The sequence below is a fragment of the Kogia breviceps genome, chromosome 11 (assembly GCF_026419965.1).
Source record: "Kogia breviceps isolate mKogBre1 chromosome 11, mKogBre1 haplotype 1, whole genome shotgun sequence".
Lineage (NCBI taxonomy): Eukaryota > Metazoa > Chordata > Mammalia > Artiodactyla > Physeteridae > Kogia > Kogia breviceps.
Window position 1 is genome coordinate 89,474,437 of NC_081320.1, and position 11,929 is coordinate 89,486,365.

At 46.0% G+C, this 11,929-nt stretch overlaps 1 long non-coding RNA gene across 1 annotated transcript in view; it reads left to right on the top strand.

Moving 5' to 3' along the window:
• LOC136792180 (uncharacterized) overlaps positions 1–9,763 on the top strand; it is a 44,289-nt gene extending 34,526 nt beyond the window's left edge. The window contains exons 3-4 of the long non-coding RNA XR_010835629.1: positions 7,432–7,538; positions 9,571–9,763. This is a non-coding gene — a long non-coding RNA (uncharacterized lncRNA). The remainder of the gene's footprint in view (positions 1–7,431; positions 7,539–9,570) is intronic.
• The last annotated feature ends 2,166 nt before the right edge of the window (positions 9,764–11,929 follow it).

Genomic DNA, 11,929 nt, shown 5'->3' on the forward strand with positions numbered 1-11,929 from the left:
GTAAACTGAGATTCAGAGAGGTTAAAAATGCTTGTCCAGGGTCATAGAACTAGTAGGATCAGAGGTAGGATTTCAATCTGGCAGCTTGTACTCTTTCCACCATCTTATATGGTCTCCCTCCTCTATTTTTTCACTGGGTGGATTCTTTCTTATTCTACCTGGATCAGATCAGATGCCTCTTCTATGGCATTTTCCTTTATTACTCCCTCACCCCCAACCCCCTCTGTCAGATGAGTCACTCCACAGTTCTATCACAGCACTTATCACCTCTTATTAGAGTTATTTTTCAGAGCTCTGTGATGGACTGAATGTTTGTGTCCCTCCCAAAATTCATACATTGAAGCCCCAACCCTCAATGTGACTGTATTTGGAGATAGGGCCTTTATGGAGGTAATTAAGCTTAAATGAGATCATAAGGGTGGGGCCCTCCCCGATCCAATAGGATTAGTGTCCTCATATGAAGAGACACCAGAGAGCTCACTCTCTTTCTCTCTGCCATGTGAGGATACAACGAGAAGTCAGCCATCAGCAAGCCAGGATGAGAATCGCTATGACTTTGTTAAATTAACTTTTGTTAAGTGGAGCACAGAGTCCTGGATGGTGAGCCACAGTCCAACAGTCATCCACAAGGGGAGGTGAAATGGAGAAATTCATTCCTTATCGGTCCTGGAGGAATTACGCAGCACACCTCGAGGGGCCACATGGGGAGGTCAAGGCAGAGTGCAGACAGGCAGAGAAGCAGGACCTGGGCCATGTACCTTTATTAGGGTCTGTGGGTGGAGTGCTTTGGGATTCCCAGGCTAGGGCTGGATTGGCTGATTCAAATGGAAAGAGCAAGGTTTGGGTGAGCCCCACGGGGGTGCAATAAGGCAAGCAAGGCCAGGCACTGGGAGGCCGGGGGACCATAGATCACAAGGGTTGCTGGGGACGTCCTCCTGGGAACTTACATTGGCTTGTGATCCTGCGGCTGCTGTCTAGGGCGTGTGCTTGCATGAGGGGGCTAGTGGCAGTTTAAGGTTCCTGCAGCGCACTTGGCCAAGCAGAACGGATGCCAAGGCAGCAATTCCATGGAGTAGCTTAGCTCAGTTTTCCACAAGAGCCCTTATAAGGAAGTGCCCCTGTGGGATCTTGATCTGAGCCTTCCAGCCTCCAGAACTGTGGGGAAATTCATTTCTGTTGTTTAAGCCTCCAGTGTATGGTAGGTATTTTGTTATGGTACCTCGAGCAAACGAATAGAAGCTTTCTTCCCTGATTGGGTCTCCCTTCTGGAAAGCAAGCTACTGATTGGCAGGGGTCCCCTCTGTCAGTGTCCCTGTATTCCCAGCATCCGCTCTGGTGCTTATTGAGGGAAAGCACAGCCCGCTGGAGGCTCTGGGAAGTTGGTGGAATCCTGCTTCACTGCACCTCGTTACCTAGGTCCTCAGGATCCCACAGCTACAGGCGACTCAGAGCCCTCCTTCCTCTCCCGCCCGGTTCACCTGAGCTCCCTGAGACTCTGGGGGCGGGGCAGTCCCTTGTGCGCGGAGCCTCCCCTGGCTGCTGATTTACTAGCTTCTTGCAGAGGGCTTGGCGGCCTGCTGTCTCCTCTGGCCCTCGTAAAGCAGGCCCCTCCCCTTCGCCCCGTGCCAGCGGCCGCCCTGCCGACGGCCTGGGCAGAATTTATGACGAGTATTCATCAGATTAGGAAGGACGGGGACACACGGGACTTCTCCCACCGCGTGCAGAATGCGGTTGGACGGCATTGCAGGCCCCTCTGCCTGCCGAGCAAACCCACGCGGTAATGCTTGGCATTTTCCGGCCTGAGGAGTCATTTGGAAACATTTTGATTTGACAAGAAATAACTTTAAAAATGTTCTGGAGCTGAAGAGAAAGTTAACTCTTTGGGGCCCCGCTGGTTGCAACCTCCTGCCAGGCTCTGGGACCTCTCAGGGGTCCGCTCACCACCGTTTGCTCTTTACCAGGACCCTGCGGCAGCCCCCAGCTTGAGCCCAAACTCCACTTTCTCTTCCAAGAATGGAACATTCTCCCCAAGTCCTGAAAGCCGCTCATCTGCCCTCTTGCTGGTAGAGCATCTGTGAGGCAGGGGGCCCCACGGCTGCCTCCTGTCACCCCCATCATAGTTTGACCACTTTGCCTCACAGAAAGGTCTTCAAAACTTAAAAAACATGTCACCTAACCTCTGATTTTTTTGCATCCATTGATCTTCTGCCATTTGGGGCAACAACTAAATTAGTAAAAAGATCTGCTTCGTCTTCTAGACAGCAGTTTTTCACCAAAAAAAAATGCTACATCTGTAGATAGCAATGGGTCTCATTCACCAAACATTTATCAAGAGGCTGCTCTTCTGGGCACCACGGAGGAGAGATGACACGGGGCTTCCACGCGCGATTGTGCAGCCGTGGCCCGCGCAGCTCCAGGAAGCTCCATGCTTGCAGTCTGCCATCACCTGCACGGTCACGGGGGGCTGTCCTGCATGGACACCATGCATCTTGCCCTTGAGACCCTCACAGGGATCTGCCAAGTCCTCTTTGCCCGGATGACCCTCCTTGGCCTTCTTTCAACGATTCCCTCTTAATCACGACTTTGAGTTTATCTGCCACCTTGTTCTTCGTCTCCTGAATACGTCCTCATCTGTCAGGGTCCTTCTGGCAGTGTGGGGCCTCCAAGTATAGCCTGATCGTATCAGAGTGATTTAGAACTGTCACCTGCAGTTTGGACTTTGAACTCGGGAAGAGCTATTTGCTTAAGGCTTTGTTTTAGCGAGTGATTGCTGTAAGTCAGTAAGACTTGGAGATCATTTGCCGTGGATTAAAGAAAGATATCTATTTTTCCGCCACATCTAGCGTTAACACGTGCCATTTAGGATTTTAATTATCTATTCATATATTTGTCTCCCTTATTAGTTTCTTCATAGGAGGGGCTAAATTTTATTTTTCTGCATCTTCAGAGACAGCAGAGTGCTGGGCCCAGGCAGCTGCTTGGTAGAGCGGAACAGATGACAGCTGCTGTGTTCAGGCCTCATGCTAGGTGTCCCGACGGAGGAAACATGGCTTCTGCTCTCACAGAGCCTTCGACATAATCGGTGGCCGACTAAGTGGTGCCTTTTGAGGAGTTGCCTTCGCGGGGGACCGTGCTCTGAGTAGGCTCGCCGTCTCGTGGGGTTTGCTGTGCCCCGGTGGAAGGCTTTGGCTTCTCGGCAGCATGAGTGCCCTCTTTGATCTCAACAGTGACACACAAGCAGGGGAGGCAAACTTGAAGCTGTTTCCGGAAAGTCTGGATTTTTAGGGATCATTTGAGGCTGTAAGAGGAAGAGACTTTGCAGGACTCGGCTTTCGATTGAGCCCCAGTATTCCTAGGGACACCATTATCAGTTTTTTGAGGCTGTAAAGGTCTGTGGGGGGCAAGAGGAAAGTGTGATTGGTCTTTCTTGGAGGCCACGAAGCCTGGTCCAGGTCACCTGCTCAAAGATATTTGTGTGGGCGCCTACGTGAAAAAAATTGAAAGCACGTGAAAAATTAAAACACGTCAAAAATATCAGAAATAAATAATGAGACAGGAAAAGCCTAGAAGGTGAGACTGTGCAGAGAAGGGAGGGAGGAGGGAGGAAGGATCAGCCCTTGAGTGAAGGAGGTGTCAGTGCCGCCTGTCGGCCCTCCTTGGGGAAGGCTGACCAGGTCACTGGATCCCTCAAGCGCTTTCATGATTTCTCAGTGTCAGCTACAAGCCGTAATAGCTCTCTCTCCTCCATTCCAACGAATTCCTCCCCGGTGCTCCAGAGACCAGCAGAGCCAGGCCTTGACTTCAGCTCTCCTGACCCTCAGTCCTGTAGCTTCCCACAGCAACACGTGTGGCCACAGTTTTTACTCATTCATTGGTGTCTGTGCCATGATTTTATACAGCTCTAATCAGGCCTTCCTAATCATTGGGCCAAAGGAAGGCCACTAGACTCAACTCTAGTTTAAGACAACAAACTAAAGCAACCTCAGTTTGGGGTCGACCTCCACACCTCCCGTCTCTCTGTTTTGTTCCAGAATGCCTGTAACTCATCGCTGTGACATTTTATAAATTTAGCTTGAGATTGAATTCATAACAATATTTGGAAACTACCTTTAATTAAAGATTAAGTGGCTCATTCAGCCTTCTCTTTCTCTCCCCACAAATAGTCTAGCTGTAAAGCAAGTCTCTTCTGTTAAGTGGTATTTATTTAATTGCGATTTGCTGTAGAGCCGTTTAAGAGTGGGTCATTAGGTTAAAATCATTGTGCTTGTCCTCTGAGCAGAGGATGTCCTGCGCTGACTTACGTTTGGGTGTGCTTTCCCTGGAGCTGAGCGAACACAGCCGTGTTTACATTACACACATTCTCTAGTTGCTGACATTTTTTGTTCCTCCAGAAGGAAAAAGATGCAACATAAACAAATGACCTTATTTGATGTAATGCGTCAGGTCAAGCTGGACCAACGGTTGACACTTTCTGCTTGCATTTAACTACATTTTCTTCCATCCTTTCTAATCTTCCTCATCCCCAAATCAATATTGAAGGAGAACCCAGTAATTTCGGATGGTCTGAATCCTTCACGGCTTTGTACCGAGAGTCCCTGAAGCTGAAGAGAGTCTCGGGGGCTAATGTCCCAGGGGCCGTCTTATGCCCAGACATAAGAAAAGCACTTGAGCCCCTGGTTTTCTCCAAACGAATAGGAGTTTGGAAACCCACAGAGAACCTTTCCTTCTTCTTCTTTTTTTTTTTTTTTAAATGTGGAAATAAGGCAGAATTTACATACAATGAAAAAGGATGAACAGGGAGGGCAAAGCTCCCCACACCCACCCCTGTCCCCGACCCCGGGAGCCTTTCCTCTAATAGTTTTTCCAAAGTCCCTCATCTTCTTCGCATTCAGAGCCCTCTTGGCTTTGCATTTTCTAGGCAGATGTGAGAAATGTCACCACATTTCCTAAGAGGAAAGGAACAAGAAAGATGGGCTCTACCCCAGCAGGACACCTGGATGGCAGCCTTATCTAGAGCCAAAATGGGACCCCGTGTGCCTGCTGTTTATTTATCCTCCTCCTGTTTGGAGACTTTCCCTGATTAATTACTTTCTAGTAATCGAGGCTGCTAACTAATGTCTCATCTGATTAAGCTGCAGTTTGGCCCGGGGTCCCAGAGGGTGGGCTGGTCGTCCCGCCTGGGGAATGAAGGAGGTCATTGGCCAGGGGCCCCTGGGATGCCAGTTTGGGGCTCGTTTATTTGCTCTAAGTCTTGTTTGCTATTCCTGCTGCAGTGACTGGCGACAGCTCCCCCCCAAGTCCCATCCAATCTAATGGGCCTGCTGAAACAGCAGTGAACACAAGATTTAAGAAATGTTTTCTTTGAAAACTTCTGGTCGGACAGACACTTTGAGATCATATTTCACCCTGTTTCAATTGCACACCATTCCCTGGGACTTTGCAGGAGAAATCCTGTAAGTGAGTCTTACAGGAGAACTGCTGCTTTGTGGTCTGGGAGGGGGGCTGATGAGCTGGAGGCTGGAGCGGAGGCTGTGCTGAGGCAGCCCGGCATCTTCCGAATCTAGAGACCGTGCCAACGTTAACACATCCGAGGAGGTATTCAGTATCAAAGTCTCTAATATTTGGCTCCATAAACACGATACCGGTTGCAAAAACAAAGCTAAGGAGCTCATGCTGATTACGTCAATAAAAGCTGTTTAATTATGAACGTTTGGGAAATGAAGTTACCAACAGGACCAGGAGAGCTTTGGTGTCCGGTGTCCCTGCTCCCAGCATCCCACTGTTACACCAGATTGTCCACTCGGCTGAAAAGCCTGACCTTGAGCCGGGCCCACCCTCCGCCCTGTGGGGTGCTACTTGCCGGTAACACTCCGTCTTTCTGCAGTGGCAAATTTAGGGGATCGATGAGTGAAAGAATTATCAGATGTTATCAGTACCATTTGCAGGCCATCCAAGGGTTCCTTGGGGTGGTAGTCAAAGCTCCCAGCAGACCTGCATTTGTTTCTAGGTAGCAGGGTTCCAGGACCAGGCAAAGTAGAAGAGAATTCTGAGCAGGGAGCCAGTGGGTCATTGTGACAATACATTCTGGAGTCCTTAAATTAGTTTTCTTAATAACTGTTTAGGAAACATGATCGTCTTAATGCTCCTGGATACTTCTTCTCTCTCTTTATGTGGTTATAGCCAGTTATTTTATATCAAGTGGAATAGGTAGAAGTATCCATGTACAAGTTGAATGAACAAAAATGAGAGTTGAATCTGTGCATGGGAGGAAGGAAATATGGGGAGATACACATTGTCAAGGAGTGAACTCTTCCTCAAAAGTGACTTTTTATATTAAAAAAATCATCATATATTGATGATTATTTCTCAAAGAAAAAAACTTTTTATATTTTAAACGTTTTTCGTAGAAATCTTTAAAACTTGTTCTTATTCACCCGCAGATATTGAATACAAATTGACTATGCCTGTTCAGTCCTGATGATTCCATGCTGTAATATACCGAAACATGCTGAAATTACTGAAAGACTCCTGGCTCTTGTGCCCATGCTCTGAAACATGATGACCGTAGCTTCATTTCTTAAATGCAAAGCTGGGGTAGTTATAACTGCTTCATGGTGTCATGATGATTAACAGACACGATATATGTGAAAATAAATTAAAGAATATAATATGCAACACTAGCTATATATATATATATTTTTTTTTTTTTTCTGTCTTGTGTATTTTCTGTCTTGTGTATTTTAGTTGTTTCTATGCAGATGCTTTGGCTGCTACCCGTAGCTGCTTGCTTATTTTATGCTACACAATTTAGGGGAATTGTGGACTTGAGGACTCCAATCAGAGTGATTTATACAGATTTTAGACCGCTACCTATCACTGGAGACATTGCATGAAACAGAGAAAAGAGCATGGAATTTTTATCCAGAGAAGCCTGAGTTCAAATCCTAGGTCCATCTTTTATAAGTTATGTGTCCCCCGGCAGTCTTACTTAACATTCCTGAGCTTATGTTTCTATGCTGTAAAGTAGGAATAACAATGAGTATAATGGAAGTTTTGTGAGGTCTATATTTTGCAGGTTAGGCAGGTCTATATTTTGCAGGTTAGGCAGGTCTATATTTTGCAGGTTAGGCACCCAGAAAAATGCCTAGTGCAACTGGGCATTTGATATTTTAAGTCCTTTTTCAGGAGAATTTTCCTCTGTTAGATTAATAGCTGTGCCCTGGATGGTTTGGGATTCCTGACATTCTGAATAACTAATCCAGTAATTCATGTTTATGGCCACTTGTGTGTGTGTGTGTGTGTGTGTGTGTGTGTGTGTGTGTGTGTTGAGTCTTTGTATCATAATGATGTTCTGTGCTCTTGTAATGACTGAATACGTTCTTGATTTTTATTTCTCCTTAAATAATAATAGTAATAATTCTCTTCTTTCAGTGAACGAGACAAAGACAGTAAGTCATGAGAGATTCTGAGTGTCGGGGCCAAGTTCTTGCTTAAAATTCAGAGTGCCTGAAGAAAGTCTGGAACCTCACAGGTGGCTGGTGAGATACAGAGAAAGGGAGGGGAGTTTGTGGGAGAGGGGGAGGGAGTAGGGAATGGGGGGGTGCGGGTTCCCCTGGGGGGGGTTCCCCTGGTGTTTTGTTGGCTGTCCTGGAGTTAAACTTCAAGCCCTGGGGCATTCACCTGGAGAACATGTGCCCAAACTTTTTTTTTTCCCAACTTATATTCAAAAATTCAAGTGAAAGGGTAACTTTTTATGCATGGTATACAAAGTTAAAATAACACCTTAAATTCCTCTGTGTATGGGTTTGTTTTCTCTCCAAATGGTCAGAGTTACTGAAAGAAACTTAGAAAGAAGGTTATTTAAGGTTCACAAGACCCTCTGGGAAGAGCCCACTTAATCAGACCAGCCTTTGGGACTTTGAGAAAGACCAGTGTAATGTTGTTACCTGACATTAGTGAGAAAGGACCCTCACTAGTTCCCAGGAGCTGCCTGTGTTGTTATTAACTGCAAACACCAGAGTTTGTAGGGCAAAGGAAGGAGACCGGACTAGGGATCAGGATGCCTAGCTCCTGGTCCTGCTACTTGTGTGACTTGGGGTAATTCTCTCAGTCTGGTTCCTCATTTGTTTTGCAAGGCTAATAACACCAATTCCTTAGAATCAAAGGTAAGGAAGATATAAACCATCTGGGTAATGAATTGTACAAGAATTTTGCGAAGATTACAATAGGCTATACAAATTCAAGGGCTAATTCATTCTGCATAATTTAGCCACTTTCAAATCCTTCCAGACTCCATATGTGGTATAATGTGTTAGAGCAATGATGGTCTTAGAGGTCATCTCCTTGAGTGCTCTGATTTTACATATAGGAAACTGAAGGAGAGAGGCAGATAGAAAGGCACTTGCCCCCAATGTAATATGGTATGTCAGTGCCAGGGCTGAAGCTGGAACTAGGAGATCTGTTTCCCTTTAGATGCTTCTTTAAAAACAGCATCTCTCCTAGAGAAGGCACATAATCAATAATGGTTAAGTTCAAATGAAACAACTTCGGGTGTTATGAAGCAATGAAATTCAAGGAGAATCAGGTGGGGTGTCAAGAGAAGCAGTGGTGAGGCCATCCCGCCTTTCATGGCTTTGTCTCCGGGTCATTATAAGCTCTGTCTGTCCCCTTAGGGAATAACACTCTTCACGTTCCCTTTTTCCATCTTCTAAACTCACACGTGACTGTAAGGTTTGGGGACTCAGCACACAGCTGGTCACCTGGTCACTCGTGGACAGATCCATGTCTTACCTCTTTGTTTGGGAGAAGGGAGTGTGACTAAGACGAGGTCAGCACGTGAGGAAGGACGGGCTTTCTAGGTGAGGGTCCCGGCCCAGCAGGGCTAGTGTACGTATTATGTCTTTTTCCACAATAGCGAGGTCTCTGAAGAGCACAAGCGGGACAGTGTTCTGTTGATTTTGCCCTTCCGTTCCCCCCAGATTTTGCTCTTCATAATGGATTGTGGGGTAGGCCAGCCCCAGCCCAGGAGTCCCAGATTCAGACATCCCACGAAATGTAATCAACAGTTACCGGGCCGTCAAGCTTTTACGGGGTAGCCATTAGATATTTTGAATTTTGGGTGCTTTAAATTTCACTTTACGCTGAAGCTTCTCCCCTTCCTCAACTCACTAATACCTCAGGCAGGGAAGCCCTTCCACTGGAGGTGGGAAACGTCTCTGTTTCCCATCTTGTGCCACTCCTCCTCCCCTAATACCTGTCCCTAGTCAGCTCTGGCCCTTGAGGGCTGCAGAGGGTTTGGTTTGTGGGAGAGAGTTAGGGAGCAAGAAAGGTGCGGCTTGATGGGGCCTATCGTGATCAGTTATTGTTGCCCTGTGGGTTTGGTAGGTAGCTCAGCATACTGGGGGTCGACGGCTGTTCCTTTAACACAGTCAGTGCCCCTTCAGACTGGCCACTTCTGACTCTAGATATCAATAATCTAGCCTTGCTTGGGGTTATCTAGCTGCCCAGCTCCCAGGAGGATTCCTGGGCAGAATTTTTCATAGCTTGATACATTCTGCTATCTTTATACAGGATCCTTATGGAACCCAAGGGAAACTCCAAATCCAGGCCGTTTCCAGTGCAGCCTGTCTCCTCCCTGTGCTTTTAGGGTGGCCCGTCACTGCCCCCTCTTGTGGCTTTCTCCAAGCTTGGAGCCAGCACTAGTCTCTGTGCCTTTAGACCCCAGGTCGAGCTCTCCAAACTGCAATCCTGAAGCCTCCCACAGGTAAAAGGGATGCTTTCCCTTTCTTTTTCTCATGGAATGTGTGTAGGGGTGGTGTAATTCTTAACATTCTTGCCAGAGAAATCCTTTCGTCTTGGTCTCTTCAACCTCAAAGTTTTTCAGGGTGGATTTTGGGCTAAGGATTGCAAATGTGATCTCTGAAACATTTCCTTTGCAAGTCCTGCATTGGTGGGTTAGCATCTCATTTTGTAATGTGTTGTTAGGAAGAATCTCATTTTAACTCCTGTTACCCTTCCATTTGAGGTGCAGGCAAATCACATTGGAGCCTGCCTTGTCTGCCTTGCGGGCAGGTTTGAGGGATTTCAAAAGTGGTCATGGAAAGAAAGAAGCTTTGCAAACTCTAATGTCCTGTAGAAATGTTGGGCGTTACTCTTAACATTATCCTTTTTAATGTAAATCAGAAAATCCAGATGAGTAGATAAATCATGTTTCTATCCTTTAAAATAAATTTGCCGGGCTTCCCTGGTGGCGCAGTGGTTGAGAATCCGCCTGCCGATGCAGGAGACACGGGTTCGTGCCCTGGTCCGGGAAGATCCCACATGCCGCGGAGCAACTAAGCCCGTGAGCCATGGCCGCTGAGCCTGTGCGTCCGGAGCCTGTGCTCCGCAACGGGAGAGGCCACAACAGTGAGAGGCCCGCATAACGAAAAAAAAAAAAAAAAAAAAAAAAAAAAAAATAAAATAAAATAAATTTGCCGAATCTTTAGTAATATTGACTGGCATTTTTGGTCATTGAGGTGATTCATTAGCAAACAGTGCTATCCAAGATCAGCCAGGTTCAAACGACATGTCTCTCTCTTTAAAGGATAAACTAGTTTTATTAATGCCTGATTGTCCTCATGTCAGTGGAGCAGTGGCCTTTGGTTACTCAGAGGCACAGACCCAGAATATGTCACTGTAGCCTTTGGTATGAACTCTTGGTACCCCACAAAGAGGAAATATGTTTTTGCTGTTTGCAAAGGAATTCAAGACCTTTATGGTTACCAAGAACTCATAAAACCAATGAGCCATATATTCGAAAATGATCCCTGGGTCTAGTCTTCAAGGAGCCAGTGTCTGCTAATCGGTTTGGGAAATAAGTTTGAGCAACCAGGGCTTCCGAGTGAAGAGGGTGTGGTGCCGGGGAGGAGTGGAATTTCTCCTGAAGGCATCTTGTCTTTCTGTATATGCTTTCTCGGTGGAAGAACATGAGTGTTTAAACAGGTTTATTTTATGTTTTCCTATGCTAAACAACAACTACAGCAAGTAAACAAGCAAACAAAACATAGGTAGAGCAAAAGCAGAGAATCGAATGTATGTTTCCAATCCCCAATTTTTCAAGTTTATTTGAAGTTTTAAGTTGTAACCACAGGATGCGTCATAGCACTATGTACTTTCACTTGTACCTATCCCACAGGTATAATCTCTCAGGAGGGGTGAAAAACAGGATCAGAAACTTGGGTCTTTCCTGACCTTCCTAAATTATAATTTCCATATATAATCCCGTAACTTTTATTTCTTTATCTTTGCGAAGATTAGCCTAGATGAGCTGATCACGAGTGTGTCTAGGTGTATGTGTGTGTGTTTGTGTGTGTTTGGATATTGAGAGAGGGAGAGAGAGCGTGGGGTATGGGGTTTAATTCTATTCGAAAGTTGGCACACAGGATTTATTATGTAGCCCCCAGCGTGGCTAAGTCTGCCATCTAGTCTTTCAACAAATATTTATTATCTCCCATGTTCCAGGAACTCTGATAGTTTCTGGGGGTACACAGTTAATTAAACTCTGTTCCCTCAAGGTGCCAACATTGGAGTTGGAAGTCTTTCACTGCGGTATGTGGAGCACAGAGCTTGAAAATTATTCACTGTGATACCCCTTTATTCTTTATGTGGTACCCAAACAATGAGACAATCCTTGTTTAAATACGTTGTAGAACTTTAATTTGAAAGTGCTTTTTCCATAAAACATTCTTGTGTGCAGAGATCGTAGTTTTATGAGGAGTGGGGATTTTTCTTAGGCAGATTTTCTTTATAAATTTGTAGTCGCTGATGAAGTGGCAAGAGTGGGAGATTTAGTGGGTGGCTGAGAGATCCACATAACAGCTTTGGAAGTTGCTAAAATCAACACGAACAAGACGTTCACTATCATAGCTTTCAGAATCTGGACCCATAA